Here is a 19,498-nt window from a genome sequence, read left to right on the forward strand (position 1 = left end):
AAATTTAAGCTTTTAAAACAATGAAGGTTGTGTAATCAAGAAAGTAATTTCGTTTTCTAACACTGAAACAAGTTAGTTAAATTTATTAACTTCATACATCTTAAATTAAATACATTTAGCATACCTTTTTAAAGTATGTAATAGTAAATTATTATAAAAAATGTATTACCTCTTGCCTAATTCTTTTCCGTTCTCATTGTAGGCAATCCCTTAGTAAATTATATAAGTTTCGTAGAACAGTTGTCAACATTGTTACCTATTGTTACTCCAAGTTCTCTGATACTTCTGATTCTTTTGTACCCTTTCTTTTCATGACATAAATTACACTTGACTTTTAAAGGACTGTAAAGAATTGTAACGAAATATCATTCTGTAAGGATTTTTATTTGATTCACTTTTTCAATTAAAGTTTCGTCATCTTGTAACACTTCAAGAATTAAATTATTAACCGTTCCTTTGCTAAGATTTGGTATAAAATTGTATTTTTCGTAAAAGGTTCGAGCTTTTACAATCCACCAAAATCTTTAACCGCTTTAGTCTCAAGTTTTATAAGGTTATAAAAGAGGGTAAAAATGTCATAGTTCCCATTAAACTCTCTCCGTGTAAAGTTTACGTTCGGAATAAGCTGCCTGCTCCCGTTTGTTTGCAAGTGACGTTAATCTTACGGACGGGGCACACTGCCATCGCGGTTTTAATACTAACAAGGCTGAGGGCTTAGTGTAAGCGTATGTTGACGGTATTACAGTTATCAACTATATCATACACTTGCAGTGGACTTCTTTAAGGATGACTCACGTTAGACCAGGCTGTGTCCGGGCCGGGGCTTCGTTTTCTATGGAAAGTATCACGTGATCACCTGTCATCTCCTGGAAGATCCGGCTCGGACACGGCCCGGTTTGCCCGGTCTAACGTGAGTTATCCTTAAAACGTTTACAATTGTGATCATACATTTTCTCCACTTATTTAGTTCGTCCGTATGCAATTGTGAATTTCACCGCTCATTTCTTTTCGAAACAAGCACTGAATTCGAATTCGTTCATTGATACACCTTTATATTTTTGTCCAAATTTACTTTTATGCCTCTAACTAAAATTAGAATGGAAAGTATATTTAGAATGACGACTGCCTGTATTAAGGAATGTTAAATCTTTTTAATAATGACAGTGACAAAACTGCAGACAGTTAATATCGGCGCAAGCGTTAAAGCAATCTGTCAACTTGCCAATTAAGTAGTTCCTGACATTTAAGTTTAGTGCTTAGTGTCAAAATCGATATTAATTGACAACGGAGATTGAATAGTCAATTACTAAAGCACGTGAAATGAGGACAGTAATAGTAATGACTGTCAGTTGTCTTTCTTTTGCTGAAATAATTAGTGTTTTGCAAGAACACCCTTTATTATTAGCTCATTCATAAATAAAATAGAACCAAATCAGTTTATTTTAATGTATTGTTTTCATTTTTTCCACCTTTTTACCGTAATCATTTTTCCAGAAGCATTTTAAACTCTGTAACTAGATCAAGTCTAATTTGATTCTTATCTTAACTTCGAACCTAATACCAATCTTGTCTTTTGTCTTGCATTATCTCGTTTCCTGTGTCCTTGTCTAATCTTATGTCTTTTACATTATCCCAGTATCTATCTAGGTTGCAGTGTACCCATCCCGTAGCACAAGCGTGTCTGCTGTAATGTTACTGCAAATTGCATCATGGCTGTGTGTTCCTGATATTCATACTTTTGCCTTTATTACTGCATATTTTATGCGAATGCTACTTTCGTACTAGTTGTTAAGTCTGGGATAAATTGAAGGTGTTGATATTGTTGCTTACATTATCTTTGTTTTGATGTACTTTATGTGTTGTCGCGTGCTTATGTGAGAATTTTATATCAGCTCCACTTTGCAACTTAGACATGTCTATATAATCTTCCGTGTACGTATGGGTAATGTGATTTGGCTTTATGTAATGGAGGCTTTATATAGCTACTATAAATTCTCTTTTACAAATTTAACTAAATAAAATTTGTTTACATCCTTTATATATAATGAAAATTGTGTGGACGATATTCGGAAGATTGTGGGTCACTTCTGGATGAGATTGGCTCAGGACCGGGATAAGTGGCGTACTCGAAGACAGGTCTATCAAATCAAATCAAATCAAATCAAATCAAATATTATTTATTATCAGGCAACTAAGGCCCATAGATACATACTTACCTTACAAACTAACATACATACAATAATAAAAATCTTACAAGCTAAAAAAATATTTTATTTCGGCAACACGGTGGTTTTCTGTTGTGTCGCCTGCTCCGCAGTTGGCGATAAAAGGCTGATATGATGATGATAATGAAAATATATTACGTTAAAAAATATTATTATATTAAAATAAAAGCAGTTTAATAAAACCCACATAAAAACGGGACGACTTCCATTTGGAATTGAAATTTTACAGCGTTATGTCTTCTAAAAAATTTAATATGATAGATCCGTATGTAGATATATTTTATTGTTAACATATAGTAATGGTGCCAACAATAAAGAGGAGGTCTATAAAAGTTTAATTTACATATGGCCACCTAGTTGCTCTGGTCAAATCGCTATAGTTTAACTTGTGTGGTAGAGGTCTATTGCACATACTAAATTTAAATGTAGGTAGACATACCGGTAAACATACCACACACATAGGTGTTTTATAAGTAGATAGACGTTTTAATAGTATTTACTTTATATGTAGATCTGTAACTGATGCCATCAGCAAATGCCAATAGTCATACTAAAGGCGTACTTGACTAAGTCCCACCGTGTATGCTCAGCTCAACATTAAAATTAGATTTGATATAGATACCTAGTATGTCACTGTTTTTTTAAGATCGCCAGCAAAATTGACAACCGATACCTCAAAAAAAAGTCCACAAAAAAAGAGAGCACAGTGCGGTAGAAACTCTCCCCTATTAGGTTTTACTTGTGGTCTGATAACTTGAGGTCCCAGACTTGCGATAACACGAACATTAGTAAATCCATAGAGACCAAGGCCCGAGGTCATCATTGGTGCAAATCAAGTTGTCTGCTATTCTGTACAAGACGCGCTTTGGTGAGTCGAACGCTAAAACAAACCAGTATACGCTGCCGAAGTTTTTTTAAGAGACTCGTCGGCAACTTGCATTAGACAACCTTAGAGTTACAAGCGTCCATAGGTGATAGTTAAATGCTTACTGACAGATCTGATGAAGTCATCTAGCGTAACAATAACGGTGGAGAAATCCACATCAAACACATCAGTTTTGGAAATTATTGTATGGAAATATCTCACTCAAGTCATCAGTCGCTGTAGAGGTAATAAGTCGCAAAAAACATACCTATTCTTTGCCGCTAGAATGCTCTATAATACGTGTTGGGTGTATATTTTAGAAGCCTCTTTACCTAACCCGCGTTTTTTCCAAATAATAAATTACCTACTCGTATGATAAACTCAGCCAATTTACGCTGGACTTCCTCAACTAGACTCAGCACCCAACGACAACCGATCGACGCATCGACACAAGTTTCAATAAGCAGTGTGTGGCGAGGCATAAAAAACGTTCTATTAGTAGTCCGCGGCCGTGTCGTACGTGCGGTGGGAGGGAATTAGTGTTGCCTAGGCCTTTGACGGTGTAATGTCAGGAATGGCAGTTGTTTTTGTACACTTGAGAATAAATATTAGCTCAGCACCCCTAGCACATGATTGCGACAGTATCTCGCGGAGAGGGATGGGTATTAGTCTATCTCGCCGCGAGATACTGTTGCTCCAATCATGTGCTAGCCCGGCTGGATAGGAAATCTTCTGAAACTTGGATGTTTTCTAGCGCAAAACTGACATTATCGCCCGCTGTATTTCTAAAGCGATACGAGTTGCACACCTCAAAGAAAATAATGTAAATACTCCCATCTTAAAGGCCGGCAACACACTTCCAACTCCTCTGGTGTTACAGGTGTCCATAGGCAACGTAATTGTTTACCATCGGGCGTTTCGATTGCCTATATACCGTAAAACGAGGTGACTTTAGGAAATTTTGGGGATACTTTGATAGTTTTAAAACTGCCACTAAATTATCATTATTCATTATTTTCTCGAACTGTTCGTGTAACAAGTTAGATTATTATACATACTTGTTTACCTACTACTAAAAAATCCGAATAAAAATATGTAACGGCTGAAAAACTGAAATATCGAAGTCGCCCCTGCATTTGAAAGTCACCCCGGTTTACGGTACCTATGTAGATGTATTTAGGTATGTTTTACTTGTTAATTCAGGAGGTTAATAGAAGTACCGCGATGGTTTTAGTTTTAGTATTTATGTATTAGTAACTCAATCAAGTCTTCAACTAGTCCATAGTTAACTACTGGCCCCTATTTCACCAAGGTGACAGGTGCGAGAATTGTCGACATCACTGTTACTAACGTTACAGACCTCCATAGACTACGGTAACAGCTTACCATCGGACGGGCGGTGTGCTTGTTTGCCACCAACATATTCATTAAAACAAAACTACATTATATCGCCAATAAATAAATACTTATTTTGCGAAGCTAATGACAATTGTCACAAGAAACACGACAATTGTCACGAAATTCCGACACAGAACTCATTTTCTGTCAAGAATTACCGAAAGTTCTATTAGATCGTGTGACAATTGTCATCATCATCTCTTCCTCGCGTTGTCCCGGCATTTTGCCACGGCTCATGGGAGCCTGGGGTCCGCTTGGCAACTAATCCCAGTAATTGGCGTGGGCATTAGTTTTTACGAAAGCGACTGCCATCTGACCTTCCAACCAAGAGGGTAAACTAGGCCCGTATTGGGCCCGTTTGGGGTGTGACAATTGTGATCATCATCATCATAAACTTCGAAAGAGAAATACCTGTTTTTTGCCGATATTATAATAAAGTTTTTTTAAATAATACAATGATGGTGGCAAAAACAGGAATACGGCCCGCCGAAATGGTAAGCGGTAACCGTTGCCCATGGATGCCTGTGACGTCAGCAACAGTGACATTTGTCGAATTATCGCACCTGTCGCCGTGGTGAAATAGGGGCCTGGTAGTAGTAGTATAAGTTAGTTAGTAGGTAACTTCTTACCGACTGCCTCATTTAAGGGATAGATTTATATTTAAGATACGTTTTTACAGGTTGAAACTTTTTATCATTAAATCTAAATTCGTATTTGCATTTAATTTCTACGCGACATGCTTCGTTTAAGATGATTATCCAAATTAAGATCGAATAAGCCGATAAAAATTACATGTACTTATTGTGTTTGTTATAACTTACACAATCGCGATTAGAACAAACAACTGTGTAAACAAAAACAAAATGTAAACTTTGAAAATATATTTAAATACATTTCGTGACAACGAAATATTAGGAAGCGATAAAGCTAACCCTATAATTTTTAGTCGTAAACATAGCTAACTGCATATTATAAGTGTTAGTTACTTCCTTGTACGGTCTACTCTGTGTCAACCTTCATACGACCGCTCCAGTAGAATACATTAAATTTGTGTGTAGATTACCTATGATAGAGGCAGTATGAAGTATAAGTAAATATTCAACTAGGGAACAAATCAAATTATATCTATAAAATGTTTTGAAATATATACTAAAGCGAACTGGTAGAAGCAATGTTATTTTACAAATAGTAATATTTTGTTATAAAATTAAACCTAATTAATAACTAAAAATCTAGATCTAGATCCTTAGGCAGTGCCGAAGATGCTGGCAGAATTTCCTCGCAGAGTTGCAAACTTATCTCTTTAAGTGATATCTTACAGCTAACTTTTAAGCATATGGAAACGATAAGGGCCGTCTATCGACACACGCGCGTTACGCAATCTTTTCTAATCGCGCGTCAACGGCGGCGGCGCGTTAAAAAACCCGATGTGCATAGGACCTATGTATATACTACATCTACGTATAAGCGATCTGTGAGAATACATTAAACTCAGGAAATCACGAGCCGACCGATCGCCGATTTATCTTCCCAAATCGTAAATTCTGCCGTAATGATATTTTCCATTCGCCATTTTGGTACAAATAGTTGCGAAGTTTCGCCGTAAATCAAGTAATGGCATTTTTTAGTGGCTATTTCTTTTAGTTATTATGGTTATTTACACAGGGTGTCTCTGACTGTGGCTTGGGTGGCTTTAAATCCAGGGCTCAAAATTTTTTTTACTTTTTCATACATTTTGGCTGATCAGATGTCGACGTTTTCTATGGAAAAGCCAAAAATTTTCCCGGATTTTAGGGTTTATCCCATAGGAAAAGTAGCTCAGTTTAGCGAGTAAAATCAAGCTCTGGATTTAAAGCCCCATGGTCAGAGACACCATGTACTTATAGCAAATTAATTTGACCTGTAGGTACTGAGGGGCTACCGCGAAAACCGAATTTCGCAAATTTCTCCCTGTCACTTTAATTAAGTACGCCTTCATTGGAGTAAAAGAGAAAGATCCCCGGTAAATTTTATTACCAGTAGGTAACAGGACGAAAAAAACGTTATTAAAAAAACAGAGACCACGGATTTCCACGGGGTAACAACAACACAAAATTAAACTTCAAATCGGACTAAACACCAGTCTACTTTTTAATTATGTTTTCTAACCTCTAAAAGCAATATTAATACACTAATAGGAATATCAATCCGAAGTAATTATTTCTATGGAGAAAACCTTTCCATCCAGTTTCCGTTCGTACCATTTCACCCGAGATAAGTGGCTAATAATCGATAATTGTCGTGTTGCGGGTTCGAACCCAGCCCGGCCACATTTCTAATTTGACCTAGTCACAACTGGATTATGCGTTTATATGATTTTATCTAAATATATGTTAGTTACCTAGGTATAGCATAAACCATAACAAAACAAAACAAAAAACATATTCTTCAAACTATAGTTTACTAGTTAATAAAACTAGGTAAAAAATATCTTTATATTTTTCAAGTTTTATCTCCGTTGAAGAAGCAAAGTAACAAACTAATTAATTTCTTGTTATGAAACGGTTATGGATTTATGATCTGTCAGATGGCAGATGACATTTTTTGTTGAAGAAACGTCACTGTTAAATTACTATTTGATTAGATCTCAGATTTGTTTTAAATTCAACCCTTGAAATGATGAAAGGATGAAACTTTAAATGTTTAAATAATTTCTACGTAAAATGAATCATTTCAATAACAGGAACAACGCAAGTAAATTCTTCCGTGTACAAGGGTTTTGGTGCGTTCATAAAGTACTTACCGTAAAAAATAACTTCCTATCTAATTACGTTCTTTTTATAGAACGACACAAATACATTTATTTCAGTACATTATCGCCCTTCACATTTATTTTCGTGGCACATTTTTTGTCTATTTTAAATCACGTCCAACGTTCAAGCTTGATATTGCCTCAATCATGGAAAATAAGTACATATAATTGTACGCTGCCGAAAATAACAATACATTTAAGGTCAAATATTAATAATATAAACGGCAGTTTCAATGGTATCATCCAAAATGGTATAGCCAAAAAAGCTGATAAGTATTACATTAGAAAAACGTAGCTTTGTTACTAAAACCTGTCAGCTCCCAAGGGCTCAAATTTGAGCCAGAACGCTTATGGTGACGTCACACACGTGGGAACTGACGGGTTAAGTGGTTTATTTTAATTTTATAAGTTATAAGTTCTCAGCGGCAATTTTTTTAACATTTTCTCCAGAGAATATTTAAAGCATTACATCGGAATAAAGCATTGGGTTTACTATTGCGCTTTTATTAAAATATTCAGACTCAAAGTAGGCGTGGCTCACTCCGCGATTTCGTCGCGTCGCTACAAGTACATGCGGTCCACACCAATTTTGGTGTCTAGCCATAAGTAGTTGCCGCGCACCGCTACAGAACGGTCGCCTGCTCGCGCTTGCGCCACCCATATCTGTCGTAATAGACGCGTTTTGTTATAGTTCGTTTTTTTAGCATTAGAAATAAGGTAAACAATCTTGATGTGTCTTTTAATTGAAAAAAACATTTTAAAAATAAGTTACGGCAAATATGTAACAATTATGAATCTAATACGATCATTTATATTCTTCTGCTTTCATAAGTTATAGTTTTTGATTTTTAAAAAGCGTTTTTCAATTAAAAGAGTTGTCAAGATCGCTTACCTTCTTGCAAGTTCTTTCTAATGCTAAAAAAAACGAACTATAGAGAGAGAATCTTGTTGTACCTAGTACTATTATTTATTCTGTGCTCAAAGCAAAATCCCGACAATATATGTTACGCATAAAAGTTTTATTAGACATTGGTACTTAGGAGAGCTTACAAAACAAACCATTAAGGTTTCTGGTTGAACTCTGTAACTAATCAAAGGGCTTACAGCCCGAAAATAATTTACCAAACAACCTTTGCGATATCCTTCCTCATTGATTTGTGGTTATTACCCGCCCAAATAACGAGACGCAGCGGAATTTCACATTCTGCCGTTTATAGAAAAAAACTTTACCACTTAACCATAGAAGCGGTAGTACAGTACTTAAAAACTGTAAATCTCTGAAGTAGAGTAACACAAAAAGTCATACGAAAAAAAACAACGGATTGCACTCAGGGAGTGCCGGCAGAAGTGAAAACTCAATGACTAATACAAAATGCACTATGTATAATTTAGGTTAACGCCATCTAGCGTGAGCGTTAATTACTTGAAACCCCTAAGCACATCACTGTTAGTACTCGAGTTATATTAATACCAGTTACAGCGAAACTCACTAGATGGCATTTAAATCAATAAAGAAAAACTCAATGACATTACATGTAACAGTTTTTCGATCATCGTTCATTTCGATCGTCTTAGGTACGCTGTCTCGAGTTTAACACTTTTTCCCCACCTCAAAAAGTGTAGGTACAGCACCGCTAACGAAGTTTTCACTTCAAAAAACTAGGTTCTGCCCGCAACTCCGTCTACGTGGAATGATAATGATTGATAAAAACAATTCTTTGTCCTTTCCCGGGCCTCACATTATCTCCTTACCAAATTTCATCTAAATTGGTTCAGAGTAGGGCTTCCAATACCGGGATCCCGGTATTTCGGGATCCCGGGATCCCGTCTTTTTAAACGCATTTTTCAATACCGGTATTTTTAAAGGCAATACCGGGATCCCGGTATTTTAAAAAATGAGGGAAATGCGCAGTATAAACCCTTTAAATCCATTATTTGATACAGCCGAATGTATCAAAAAGCTTACTAAAGGTCAGACGCATCAAGAGTTAGACCAAGAAAAGTCTGCAACGATTTTGATAGCACGCGCAGTGCAAGTGTTATATTAAACGTCAAACTTCTATGAAATTATGACGTACAAATAATACTTGCACTGCGTACTGCGTATGCTATCAAAATCGTTGCAGACTTTACTTGGTCTAACTCTAACTGGTCTCTAGCCCGCATTTTATTATTGAAACAAGATCGTTGCCTAATGCGTCATATAAATATTTGGTGGTTGGTGGTGGATGAATCCTGAAGTTATGTGAGTGATGAATATGATACATAATTAGTTCTTATAAATAATAATAATAATAAGTACCGTACTACAAGTATTCACCTGTGCCAGTTCTTGAGAATGGTCGTGCCACGCTCTATTGGGATCGATCTATTATCACTGACAGGACTATTGTAGCCAATAAGCCTGATATTGTGATAATAGATCGAGCGCAACGCCGGGCCGTGCTCGTTGACATTACCATCCCCCATGATGAGAATCTCGTGAAAGCCGAGAAGGACAAGTCCAGTAAGTACCTAGACTTGGCTCACGAGATAACCGCCATGTGGGATGTTGATTCGACGATCGTTGTCCCGATAGTTGTTTCAGCGAACGGTCTAATAGCGAAGAGTCTCGACCAACATCTTGAGAGACTCTCGCTAGGTGGTTGGATCAAGGGCCAGATGCAGAAGGCGGTGATCTTGGACACGGCGCGGATAGTCCGCCGGTTCCTCTCTCTGCGGCCCTGACCACCGGTAGCTTGGGCCCTGCCCCGCTGCCGGCGGCATTCTAGGTTAGGTTTTTTATAATGTGTTTATATGTATTTTTTATTGTTTTGTAAGTGTTTTTATATTTTACTTTTATATTCATATTATAAATAACCTAACTTAAGAGGAAAAATAAATAAAGAGTATAATAATTCAGCCTTTATACGGCCCACTGCTGGGCACAGGCTAGTTCTTATAATTTTATCAAAAAATAAAACGAAAGAGCAAGAATAATTGTAATAATGACAAACCAATTTTGACGGAAATTTGAAAAAATGACTGGTTGGTTAAGTTGGTCTACAAATGTGACTGGTGAGGTGAAGTCAACAAATTGGATAAAATTATTGCCAACCTGGAGTGTGAAATAAAATTATTGCAGATGGCGGCATTGATTGTTTATTGTTTTAATAGCTTTTAGGACATATCTGGTATTCCAGTGAGCCTTTCTAATTCCCCTTTTTAATAAAACTATATATTTTTAAGCGATTCATATCCAATACCGGGATCCCGGGATCCCGGTATTGATGAAGACAGTTTCGGTATTAATACCGGTATTGTGTGAAGTCCGGTATTTGGAAGCCCTAATTCAGAGGTTAAGGGCCACCCCATATTTGGCGTCTTTCGGGCGTTCAGCGCTAGGGCCGCTGACCAGACGCCGTTATAAAAAATATATATGCATGGTTTTTGGATGTAAGCACCAATAAAATTGCTCTAAGGCTTGTGGACTGCGTAAGGCCTTCTGAGGGTCTAACTGTAGTTACTGTGTTTTACGATTAATAATAAAATTCACAGACACTTCCTTTTTACGTAGTGGTTTACCGATTTAATTAACATTTTCCCTCATTTCGATGATTTATTTATAAATAAACTGCTCCAGCGCACCTTTTATGACTTAAGCAGCAGTATAATAGTAATGCCGAAGACATAAATTACAATGGCGCCCTGAGGCATGTTTCGTAAAGATCGTTTACGGAGCGCTCGGCAAGGTCAAGCGTGTGCCTCTGGCGATCTTTAATGGTAGGATAAAATTTATAAACCACTCTTATAATTTTTGAACACTTTATAATACGACAGCTGTTTAACTAGCCGAAACGATGTCTAAAAATTATTTGCACAGCCAAATACATTATCAAGAGGATTCTTACTACATGGAGATGTGTTGTTTCATTATAGTTTTTAGGTATCTATCTGTCTTTATGATCTAACGAGCTCTGTAAGCTAAAATTATTGAATTAAAGACATATATTAAGTAAACCAAATCTTGGATTGTTGGTTACCAATAAATTGTTTGAAATCTTTGAAACAGATAAATATCAAAACAACACTTATATAAATTCCAAAATACTTGTTTATTCCAACCAAAACATTTGCCATCGTGTAAAAAAACTATTTTACGTCCAAATAAGAAGCATATCGACAAGATAAATTGATATTTCACTATGTCGTACTAGATTTAGTTCACGATCATAATTCATGGACCTACCTAAAATAATTTCGACCGTGTTTTATTGATCACACTAACTATACACTCGCACGTGTAATCACGTCGTAATCATCTGGTTGAATTATGGTATTCTTAACACCGACCCACAAATAATAGCTTGTTTGCCCATGCCATTAGACCCGGAAGGTGAAAAAAAGACTTATACGAGCCTAAAACTATGTGACTTACTTCTTTTTTGTGTGGATCAGAGAAAGAAGCCTCCGAACCTGTGGAAGCGTGATCGACTAACATTTGTTCCCCGAGTAAACAATCGCAACTGAGAAAAGCCAGAGAATTATACGACTGACTTGTATTTATTTACCCGTCATACGTTGCAAAAGGCAAATACACCCGAGGTGCAGAACACAGTAACTCAGCGGTGTAAAAACATGCATTGGTTTCCTCTGCTCGTAAATTTTGGTTCGAGTTACATTTTATGCTTAATATTAGCATCTTGTGGTTAACTTACCGGTTTATCAAGTTTCTCGGTTTGAATATATAATTCGATTGTTTAGTTTTTTTCATCCTTTACGTTTTTCTAGGTCACGTTTGGAAAGGCAGTTTTTTTTGTAGGCCAATACTGAGTATTTTCTGTACCATTGAAATAGTAAGTTCAATAGCAATTCATACATTGTTATTACGACAACCCATGATTTGTACTTATGACCTCTCTGACTTTGATTCATTTCACTCATATTTATGAAAGTACACACGGCGCAGCGTTACTTATATTCAAAAAAAGCTACAAACCAATATGGTCTTTATTCGGGACCGTTTACTGTATACAATAGTTTGGACGTCTACCTGTTAATGCATTTGACTTTGTTGCCGTCTGTACATAAGTTTTTTTTTATGATTTATTGATTTTGATACGGTTCCAAGGCATTAAAATGGCTTTTATGAGTTTTAAAATAACTTTACAGCCTTGATTGAATAGGTAATGTTAGTAAAATCTTTCGTTGCATTACTGGAATGATTAAAAAGTTTACGAATCTGTTATTATTACTAATATTTACACAAAACAAACTAAGTATACTAAATATAAACGTATTTTGTAACATAGTATTACATACATTGTATAAGCGTATACTTACTTAAACGGCGGTTGCGTTATTTACGCTCAATTACATTTTTTTTGTTAGAAGGGTTTTAAAACGTCCTAACTTCATATACGCCTCGGCATAATACCTTCATTAAAAACGCTTGTCGGCTGTAAACCCTGTCAAATCTCGATCAAAAGAACTTTTGTAATTTCGTAATTCATGGACTACCATTGAAACCATCGCTATTTAACGAGAGTCAAAAGCTACAGCTTTTAACTTTTATCGTTTAGATCTTTTTGTTATTTTATAGTCTCCATTGAAACTCAAATGTTCTATTAACCTTGCTAAGAATTTAGAACAACTCAGTTTCTGAGTGTTAATTATATTTATTAGGTATATAAATATGACAAACGTCTCAAGTACAATGATTACGAGCAAAACGCTAACTGACGAGGTTAAAGTAATTTGTAGGACCCGGTAAGCGAGTCCAAGACTTAATGAAAAGAACCACTCTAATCAAGAAAGACGTATCTGTATATAAATTTAAACGATACTTACTGCGTTTTAGGTAAGGAACTCAGAATAGGCGTACCACCCATCCGTTGTTTCGAAACGCTCAGGGTTAGAAGCTACGTGCTTGACGGATCAAATCACATACCCAACAAAAAAATGCCCCATTTTATATTGAGACTTTAAAAATTTCAACCCAATTAACTAGACATTTACTCGTAAAAACTCTTTTACCCTCCTAAAGCCCAACCTTACAAACGAAACATCTAAAATTTGCCACTGAAACTTGAAACTAAATTGTAGAAGATAGAGTTGATTTTGCGTTGTTAGAAAATTTAACGATACAAAGCAAAAGCGACTCTGTTCCGATTGAACATGGTTTAAATTACATCGAACTGAATAGGTACTATAGGTAGGACCTTGGGCCTTTGGAGGTTAAAGACGTTTTTTGCGGGATTATGCTTAAAAATTAGGTAAAGTCGCCATCAGATATATCGGAGCGGCTAAGGCACTTACAAATATCTAAACACGCCTCTATTGTCAGAGCGTTATAGAGTGCGGATTCAAATATTGTGAACACCTGGCCGCTCCGATATATCTAATGGTGACTGTACGTTGCAATTTGGTTTATTCTAGATTGACCTTGCAGAACACAGTAACTACTGCATTTAGGTAGCTTTTTTTGGCTGATACGATTTTAATGTAACTCACAAGTCTAGATATTTTTTGTTGTATGATAAATCCACGTTAGTAACCAAGTTTAAGTTAGCTCGGTTCTCATATTGTTAGTTAAATCTCATTTTAAGAATTCGCCTTTAGAATCACGGAGCGAGACATGTGGGCCAAGGTTGGCTCATATAACACGTACGTTTAGGTTAAGGATTTTTATTAGCAGCGGCAAAAAAAATTATATGTATTTGAAAACAAATTAATGTAGTTAACGTTAATAGTCGTTTTATTTGGGTCAAGAAGTAAAAGACTTAGCTTCTGCAGAAAACATCACAGACTTATGTTCATAATATTGAAATACCTCATACATTTTTCTACAATTTCAATATATTCGGTGCCCACAAGTCAAATAGTATTAAATTTTACACAGGCCTTGCTTCTTTGCATATTATTTCAGTTGAGTACATAAAGTAACTTGATACGTATAAACATAGGACGTAAAAGAACGAAAAATATAACCCAAGTATAAACTCGCTATAACTAAGTAGGTATGTTTACAATATTCATAAGCATTAACAATACAATACTCAACATTTTATTCGCAATAAAAACGAAACGCCACCTTTTACGGAACAAAAACACAACACATTTCAACTTCTTTAATATTCACATCGTGTGCCTATATGAATAGACGATTATGGCGAAAAGGGGTCAAAAGTAGCTTTAGAAAGGGTCCCGTCGTGACTCCGGTGTATTAAACTAGACACGTGTAGTCAACGGTGACGACGTCAGTACTATTTTGTGTCGAGATAGCCTAGATTTGGGCACACACGTGAAACTTTATGTGACAAAAATTTACTTTACCTTATACCTCACCTTTTGTACCTTTAAGTGATTGGCGCTTACAGCAAAATAGATATGCCGATATCTGCTGAGCTGACCGCTGTATGGTCCATAAAATTTTTCGACACATATATTTATTTAACTAAACGTAAAGTTTGTCATTACTGTTATTAGTATGCTTATTAATGTTAACAAGTTTAAAGTTGGTAGCTAACTATGATTGTAACTTGATTACGGTTTATAAATGTTTCAACTACATAAAAGAAATACGTCTAAGCAGGCAGCGTAATTATAAGCAATCCGGTATCCAAGAATTTACATATAGCAAAAATATGAGCTACGGACGTAACGGTAGCAATATTTTATTTCCAGGTTCATCAGTAATTCGTTGAAATAGCTGTATAAACTTACGACATTTTCAAACGGTAGTTTAATAAAAAGTTGCGATCATATAAATTAATCCTATAAGCATAATCAGAGCCTTATAGGGCGGCATATAAAACATATGCTTCGATGATACGTCAGTGCTCATTATGAGTTCCTTAGAATTCTATTACGGTTTTTAAATGGCGTAGTAATTTTCCATTAAACGTAGATGATGACAGATGCTGTATTCACTTTGCTAAAGGAATTCTTTATTATTAAACAGCAGTATGAGACACGTCTCTGCCATTTCGCCTTTATTAAATGAAGCAGATGCGCTTTTCTTGTTTTATACAGTTTTATTCAACTGAAAGTTGTAATATTTTTACATAATATGTATGTTTAAGTGATGAGTAAAGTTGTTGCGTAACAAAATATTTCTACAAATCCGATGGATTAAAAAAAATTGTCACTTATATAACTGAAACGAATTTAATATGAAGTACTTAAGTATAAAAAAATACATATTTATATAAAAAATTTCAAGCTTTTTGAGTTCTGAGGTATATTTCTGTAAATACACTCTCAATACATTCTTGTTCGTCATTTAAATATATTTATGTTGACACGATATAATATATGTATACTCGTACGTATACGTGTATGTTAGGTATACACTATGTGAAAGGTACATAGGTACGTGTATGTCAAACAAGGAAGCCTAGAGAAAAGGCTCAGAGACATCCAAAGGCAGGAAGTGAATATAAATGCGAATAAGTCAAGGATTCTAGATGCAGAGATGTGCACATCAACTTTATACTGCTACTTTATTTTATTCCGTCCTTTAACCGACTTGGGGAAATGAAGATTTTGTTAGTCTTTTATGACTTCAAACGAATTTAGGTTATCGTTTTTCTACCTTATAACATAATAAACAGGGTTTGCGCACATAAGTTTCTAACACTACTTTTAAATCCTTGAAGGAAACTAAGCGTAAATTCTCGAAAAGGAGAGCTAACTTAATAAAGCGCAAGATGTCGAAAATTTCCAATTTCAATTCTTTACCCCGTAAAAAGGGACGGTTTTAATAAAAAAAGTTTCATTTCGACTATTGTTACTCATTATCTGAAAACACAAAAGGTATAAAGAGCTCATCTGGCGTCACGTATTACAATGAACCTCTTAATCGGGGGCCGATCCTTTTGTTCAATGCCAACTCGGAAATGTCCTACATCTTCATTAATATTTCCTTCGTCCGCATTTGCACCATTTTTGTTAAGTACTTCCACTGTACCAGCATTTTCTATGCAGTTTGTATACTTATATGAATGCATCATGATTAATAGGTACTAATAAATTTACGATTGATTGGATTTGAACATGCAGCCATAAAAAGATAATTAAATTAATCCGTCCATTTGGAATCAAATTAAAAACTCATTAAAATCACGATTTTAAATCCGTATCTACATACGATGAAACGATTCTAAAATCCTCGATGAAGTTCTAACTATTCGATATGCAAGACATACGATATTTCGAATTGAAAGACCTTTTTTGTCGTGTCCGTAGATTCACTTGACGTATATGAATAAAACATAGTTCTAAGTATAGTTTGTTTGATCGTTGCGATACGGGAACCATTATCAAGAAAATATATTTCATAATCTTTTGCAATATGTAGATTTATAATCTTCAATACTCTATTAAATATCATCACATCATTAAACTAGACTTTTTCAATTGCTTTGTAGTAAAGCATTATACAATAATTAAGTTAGTGTTATTAGTTTCTAGTTTATAGGCTATTGTTACATTTTTTGCTGTTATTTCATTTTCTATAATAAAGACATCCACTGCAATTATGGCATGTTACACCTTATAATCTACTATGTGTTCATATTTTTCTTCTTGTTGTTGACATATTATCAACAGTTCACACTTACCTAGTTAAAATGTCGAACATCCTCCAAGGAAGTCGTAATGAATCTTAAAAACGGAAGTTACCTCGCTAAATCTCCGGAATCGAACAAACATGTCCAATAACGCGGAACTTAGAAGGCCTTGGCCAGAATCAATAGTTTGTATGACCATAGTTTAAACATTGTGTGATCACGACTTATTCCGTTTAGGGTAGCACAAGTGATAAATTATAGCCCTTTAATGATTTCCTGGATGATAATAGCTTTAAAGGCACGAGATTTTTCTACTTCAGTTTCCTCAGACTGTGAAATCAATTGCACATAATCATGTGCCGTTATTTTCATTGCGACAAGTTGAAACTTGTCTTCATACGTTTAAACATAATCCCGTTAGTGAGGATTTCGGATAATACTTGTTTTAAGTACCTAAAGATTATTATCCAAACTCTAAAAAAATAACTGTACAGGTAAATATATTATGCTCAATATCCACCTAAGGTTTGGATCACTCGTAGATAAAATACAGAAACATGACATTTTGTAGAGGAATTCCACATAAAATGTAAGTCAGCACTATAAAGGGATTCTTGATTCATTTCACCCTTATAAGGGTTAAATTGGGTATGACTAGGGGAGATTCCTCGTTTTTGAATTTATAAAATGCCCTTCGGGCTCACGAATATATAAATAGAATGGTACTAGTGAAACGTATACTGTAACTAAATCACTGCCAATTTTACTTTTACAAAATCCACTCTTTTAAATATATCCAGCGTAAAATAAGACCAGTAAGACCACTAAATCTTCGCGAGAGCGCGGATGTCTTAAAGTTAAATAATATATGGCATTTTATACCATGTACGGCAGTATGTGTAGTGTAGGTACTCGTATTATTCCGTCGTATACAAGGGCGTCGAGTTTGGTTTCCTGGCTACGTCACTATTGAACGAGTAGAAAGATTGCGAATATAATTATAAGAGCACGGCTTTGATGCGTGACGTTGATTGTTAGAGTCATTTTATAAATTAGATGTCTTTACTATATTTAAATACTTCTCAATTACTTTTACTAGTCCATTTACTTTATCTTAAGGGACTATTGCAATTAATTTCGTTATTATCTTAATTATAACCGTATAAGGATTATCTTAATTGTAGAATTGTTCTGAAGTAATAGTAGTAAGTAGTATAATAGTAGGTATTCACTATTATTGATGTTTTTGCTTTGTTTATTTGTATGATTTTGGAAATTTGCTTTGTTTCTTTGGCAATGATATCATATTTAATGTAACGTTTTTTCTCCAACTCGAGTTACATGAAACGGGCATATTTTTTGCCGGCCTGCATTCATTAACTAGTATAAAATTGCACCCTGACTCACTTCTGTCGGATTACTAGTAAATGTGATTAATTACTAATTGGCATCAAAAAAATGCATACAGACATAAAGTTTACAATCTAAATGTAGACCAAATACAAATTGAGCAAAAAACCCCGGTAATAATAGTAACCCGAATTTTGGTTGCACGGCAAAAAGCTACCTCGGCTCACCTTGAGCTCCGAGTGGGCGGGCCGAACTTGATTTAGTTGCCATCTGACAAACCCTTTTTTTCCCCTGAATATAAATAAGACGAACAAAAAATATAAAGTCACGAGGTTTTTTCCCTCGAATATTCCTCCGGGACGGCGGGAGGAGTTTAGCGAAAGTAAGATTTGAATAATAAAGCGCCGTATTCGCTTATGGTCGTACACGGCGTGGTGTTGTTTTTATGTTCCTCCGCGATAGTGCTCCAACTTTCCCCCCTCGCTAAACCCTGAAATATGCTCTCCATTTCGGCGGTAACTTTGCAGATACACCCCTAATCCTTTCGCATCTTCGGTATAACGAGGAAAAATAGATAACGCCGCCCTTGTAACGCTGCGCGCTTCCTACATGGTTTGATAATGGCTTCCTGTGTCCTTACACATCCTCGTCAATGTTTCGCACTTCGATCGACGCGGAAGCGGTCAAACCAAAAGAACTCGGTTTATGACCGTTGCAAGATCAGTAAAAATAGACACGAATTGGGTCAGTTAGCGAGCGAATTATCCACTTCATCTTATATTCCAACTGCGTTTAAAAATTTCCATCTGTCAGTTGAATAGATTGTTTATACTTGTTTGTAATAATAATTCCTTTGATAACAATTTCATTAATAGTAAGGACGCGGCCTAATGGTGCAAAGCCATGCATACTAATTCAAAGTGAACAGATTTTTGCTGGCTGCGGCAGATGGGGCATGCCTGAAATATTAATCACCCAGACTACAATTAACTGATTCTACCTCCGACATGAATATTTTAGATATTTAAAGACCTTTAGTCAAGTCAAGTCAAAATATACTTTATTCATGTAGGCCTAGCAACAAGCACTTATGAATCGTAACATACTTATAAATTATCTTAAGCTAATTATCAGAGCAATTTATTGATGTTATTATTCCATAAGAATATTGGATTATTATACAAATCAAATTAAACACAAATTAAATTAAATTAAGAATTTCACAAAAGGATCGTCAGACTTGAAAAAAAAATTGTATAAAAAATACTAGTCAAGAATGTTTCTAGAATAAAATCTAAATGTCAAATAAATAAATAAA

At 35.4% G+C, this 19,498-nt stretch overlaps 1 protein-coding gene across 1 annotated transcript in view; it reads left to right on the forward strand.

The window, feature by feature from the left end:
* The window catches only part of LOC134655404 (transcription factor sem-2-like), a 102,693-nt gene that overhangs the window by 79,148 nt on the left and 4,047 nt on the right, over positions 1-19,498 (forward strand). The window lies entirely within an intron of this gene.

Source organism: Cydia amplana, chromosome 16 (genome assembly GCF_948474715.1).
Source record: "Cydia amplana chromosome 16, ilCydAmpl1.1, whole genome shotgun sequence".
Classification (NCBI taxonomy): Eukaryota; Metazoa; Arthropoda; class Insecta; order Lepidoptera; family Tortricidae; genus Cydia; species Cydia amplana.